Source organism: Aegilops tauschii, chromosome 1 (genome assembly GCF_002575655.3).
Source record: "Aegilops tauschii subsp. strangulata cultivar AL8/78 chromosome 1, Aet v6.0, whole genome shotgun sequence".
Taxonomy (NCBI): domain Eukaryota; kingdom Viridiplantae; phylum Streptophyta; class Magnoliopsida; order Poales; family Poaceae; genus Aegilops; species Aegilops tauschii.
In genome coordinates, this window is record NC_053035.3 from 59,336,037 (window position 1) to 59,340,785 (window position 4,749).

The following is a 4,749-nucleotide window of genomic DNA, read 5'->3' on the forward strand; positions in this document are numbered from 1 at the left end:
GCACTTAACTCTATCTCGTTCCACTTAAGACATGGATGCGCCTGATGACATGGCCAAAATGATCTACAACAAGCTTCCTTCTCTTCCGAACCGTGCAAACCTATTTCCAGAGCCAGAGTGGTCCGGATTCAGAAGCAAAGTGCGTCATGTTATTATGGACAAAGGGCTTGCCTTGCCTACCTATTTGTGATCGAAATGTTATGGACGGTAGCGGATGGACGCACGCACGGTCGGATGCCGGTTTTTCTTCTGCTTGCTTGAAAGCAAGAAACGGAATTTATCTTTTGCATTTTCGGATTTCCCTGTACATATACATGCAAAAAAACTCTGAGGATTTGGGATGGCTGCAAGTGGTTATAATTCCGTAGCCACTCTCTTATCAGATATTCTAGAAGAGCGTGGCTCATTCCAAAAGCGTCCCTTTCTGAACATAAATGAAAATGGCACTGTGCTGCATGTTATTACCCTCAAGTCAAATTTCTGCAACAGGTGCGCACTATTTCTGATGAGATTTGGCCCCATCAAATCCGTGGACTTCGTTCACGGGATCACAAGGCCCCCGTGTAAAATAAAAATAAAAATTGTACGTTTGGATGGAAAGCTTTCGGTGATGCTAAATTGTTTTTTAGCTATCTCCGGTCGGCCGGTGCTGATTAATCAAAGTGGAAAAAAAAGACTGCATTGTTGGGCGTCAGAGAGACAGAGACCGGTGCTTCTGTGGAAGCAGGAAACAGACTGGATCCTGCATGCATGAACTGAACCGGGAATCCAACCTCGTGATCCTGCTGCCTGCCTTTTCATCCTGTATGCTGTTGTCGTTCGATGGCAACAACTGCTAGCAAACTTCGCTTGATGGATGATGGTGGTAATAGTGGGGGTTAGCCCACCACGCCACCGGTACCAGCACTGTTCTTTGCTCCTCTGGTGAACGCTGGTTCCCAAATTCAACAAGTCCCTGCAGGAAAAAGTTCAATTATGGAATTAACTACTCCAGTTTTGAAGTACTATGTATGTTATCTCTACGTTTGTTTGGTTTTGAAAACATGGGTATCGACTTTTGGGTGTGCTGAGAAAGTAGAATTTTTTTCGGCTACATAAATTCTCTCTCTCTCTCCTCTATTGAGAAACAGTAAAACGGGGCTAGCTAGAAGCCTCCACAGCGATTTGACTGTCTCAGCCGTCGGATTTTCGGACCTATGATCCAGATCATCTAGCTGCGTCCGAGGTCGTCCGCACGCTCGACGCACCGTCTCGCGGGCTGCTGCTCCGCAGAACGAGCTTGAGTGTCTCTCCTTAATGGGCCGTCCAAGGCCCAGGTCATCCATTCGCACGCTAATAGGCCAGGCCGTCCGGGTTCCAGCGCTATCCCCCGAACCGAACAGCTCCTTCCTACGCGATGCGCGGCCGTTTCGTCCTCGGCGATTCGCTGCCTCGTCCGCGATGCGCCGCCGCCGTCGGCAAATTCCTGCTGCGCATCTGACTCCCCGTCGGTGTCGTCCACCCGCCTGTACTCTTCCCCCGAAGCCCCTTCATTACTGTTTTTTTTAAAATTTCAGTCTTGCACCGCTCCTACATGGCAGCGCGGCGCCCGCCCCCGTCGCCGGCGTCCATCGCCGGCTGTCCTTCTCCTGCATCACGTCATCTCTTCCTTCCTGCCTTCCGCGTCATCTCTCGGCCATGGCTGTTGCTTAGTTTCATTCTCGCCGACCATCCATCTTCCTCCCACTAAATCTCCTCCATGTCTTCATAGTTCATATCTACAGACTTAACTTGCTATTCGTCCTTGTAGGTTTGGCAGCAACTGGTCCCTGCATTGGTTGCCTCTCCTGGTACGCAGGCATGGACTCGATCTCCAAAACGTAAACGGTCAGCTATCTCTCTCTATATGTGTGTGTGGTTCAGTTTTAACTTTTAAGCCACCATATTAGATGTGGTTCAAATTCCATGATCATTACATATTTGAGTGATTCGCACCAGGTTAATCTTGCATCGATTGCAAGCTGCTGCTGGTTTTAGATTTTTCTTGTGGAGAAGCAGTTCTTGCTTGATCCCTCGAAATGATTTAGTAGGGATTTGGCTTCCAGGTAAGTCTAGATTAATCCTTGAACATTTTAGTTTGATGTGCAAGTCAAAGATATTTAATTAGGTTGGCTGGTTGAAATAATAATCATTCTTCATCTACGTTGTTCACTGCATGTTGTTTTCAAATTTCTTCATTTATGATTTTATTATCTTTCAGGATTGGTAGACTAGAACCAAAGATTCCTCCATATGATGGTACTACACAATGTAAAGTTGCAGAATCTAGATTGCTTACAGTTATATATATATGCACTCGACTGTAGTTGCAAGCCAGGACATTTACTGAACGTACTGATGATCATTTGTTTAGGCACGAAAAGACATCCCCTTCTCTTGTGTTGCAAGGGATTTGCAACTACCCAAACGGTGCAGCGATGAAATTGAACTGTTTTTTTAAACAATCTTATAATCACCACTACACTTTCTCACCAAAACAGAAACCCATCTTTTGAATTTTTTCTCTTTGATGTAGATATGTTTATATGTGAACATCAAGAGTTTCGAATTTTCTGCAATATACTCAGAGTATATTATTCATTTGCATTTTAATTGCAGGAGCTCTGCCAAACACTATCACTAATTAAGAGAAAGTTTAGAAGAAGAACTTGGACACAACAAGCCCATACAGTATCAAACCAAAAAACTAACTACTCTACAAATAAAAAGCTAGCTACTTAACCGTCTCTTGACTTAAAACACTATGCTTATTTTATTTATCGTTCATCTTATTTCATTCTTTATTTTGGCAAATCATAGGTTGAGATTCAGAGCATAGTCCACAGGGCCTTCCAAGAATGAAGTGTAATGCCAAGAATGTCATGTAATAATCATGTTTTATGCCCTACCAAAAAGTTTCATCATGCCACTGTAGACTGTACTAAGTCGACAACTTTGTTCGAGCACTATGAGGAGCTGAAGATTATGTTTTAAATACAGTTCATCTTTACATAATGGGGTTTCCAAAATTAACTTACCTTTGTTTGATGCTTTTCCCAACTAAGAGTGAAGACATACGTTTTTTCCCTTACTGCACCTCTACCGCACGATTATCTCTTTGTTTACTACATGCTTGAGAGCTTGACTCTTCCAACACATTATGTAGCCTTACAATTGTTCTTTTATATTTACATTTTGTTTTGTGAGAAAAGAACTTCAGAGATGAAGTGCCCGAAAGAAGTTGGTCATGGATACAAGAGTATATAACAGAGTGGTGATAACATTGTGGTTGGTGATCGTGACCACCGGTCAGTTTTGAATATATAAGATAGAAACCTTTGTACCATTTTTTAAAAAGAAAACATGTGCCTGATGTTCTTGCTGCTAATTTTCCATAGTCCCTTCAGGCAATATTCTTCCCACTAATTATATTTTATATGCCAATGAATAAGTGAACCATAATTTATGTATCTATGTTATGTTTCTTTGTGCTTCATCTTTTGATTGTTAATATTGAAAAGTAAAAGCAGAATCAACACTATGATTTTGCTGCTGTGGTATGTGTAGTGATATATATCAAATAATCCTTCCATCAAGTGGAGGAGCTTAGTGTAGACCATGGACTAGGGCCATTTTGTCGTGGTTCTTGCAGCTGCCAATGGGTGATCTTCTTAGTACTCCCTCCGTCCCAAAATACTTGTCGGAGAAATGGATAAAAATAGATGTATCTACAACTAAAATACATCTAGATACATCTATCTGTCCGACAAGTATTTCCGGACGGAGGGAGTAGATAATAACTTTACTTTGTGCATCTTCTTCAGAGCTTTATGTTGTGTTGGTACATGATAGTTGAATGTCAAACCTGTAGGTTTGAGATGTTTGACAAAGCACTAAGTAGGGAGAAGAAGAACAATAGTGGTTGCAAGATGGATGTCGGCATTCATGGTACAATATCGATAAGTACAACGATTAATGTTTCAACCTTGGGTGGCGGTGCAGATATCTACTTCTGAGGTTTAAAAGGAAAAATGCAAAGGATTCAGGCTATACACTAAAAACAGAATCAGAGTTTAAAGAGGAGAGTTAGGATTTGAGGATATCACAGCTCAAGAAGAACAAGCAATGTCATGTTGAGGTTTACTATGATTTGAACGTCCGGCCACCTATGATTTCTCTATTGTGATACCATGTCAAGAAAAGGTGGAAAACACGTATCAATTGATTCTTAGGATGGTGGGAAATTGTCAAGTACTATTATTTTGAGAAAACCATAAAATCTCTATGCAATCTTTTAGCTTTTATGTGAAATGAAGCATGTAACTTGTACCTGAAATGTGCCAGAACCATGCTACGAGTTTGTGCAGTTGTTTTCAGGGTTATGTTATTATGCAAAATTTCAACGTGCTTGGTAGCTGCATCGTCAAATAAAAAGGATGATACTGAAATTTTCAATATCACACTGAAATTTATTTGACCCAACAAGATAAAATATTGTATGTTCATGTTTGCATACTCTGTACTCATGAATGTGAAAACACCAACATCAGTGGACCACTTTTAGCTTGAACTATTCAAATTTTAAACATCTATATTGCTTATTTCTCAAGATGGACGGGTGCGGCAACGCGCGCCTTTATGTTCTAGTTTAACATGGGTTTGGTTAGCCAAAATTTGGGTCGCCCATCTACGAGAGGAGTTGGCCCTCTTCCATATTCCCCCAATACACAC

General features: G+C 41.5%; 1 long non-coding RNA gene across 3 annotated transcripts; it reads left to right on the top strand.

Annotated features, from left to right (window-relative positions):
- The first annotated feature begins 1,192 nt into the window (after positions 1 to 1,192).
- Positions 1,193 to 4,354, top strand: LOC120972878 (uncharacterized). Of its 3 annotated transcripts, none has more exons than XR_005767040.3 (3): positions 1,282 to 1,507; positions 1,790 to 1,866; positions 1,978 to 4,354. It is a non-coding gene; the product is annotated as an uncharacterized lncRNA (long non-coding RNA). The 3 variants fall into 3 exon arrangements; XR_006669104.2 differs by having other exon boundaries at positions 1,363 to 1,866; positions 1,978 to 2,084; positions 2,240 to 4,354; XR_012201884.1 differs by having other exon boundaries at positions 1,193 to 1,507; positions 1,790 to 4,354.
- The last annotated feature ends 395 nt before the right edge of the window (positions 4,355 to 4,749 follow it).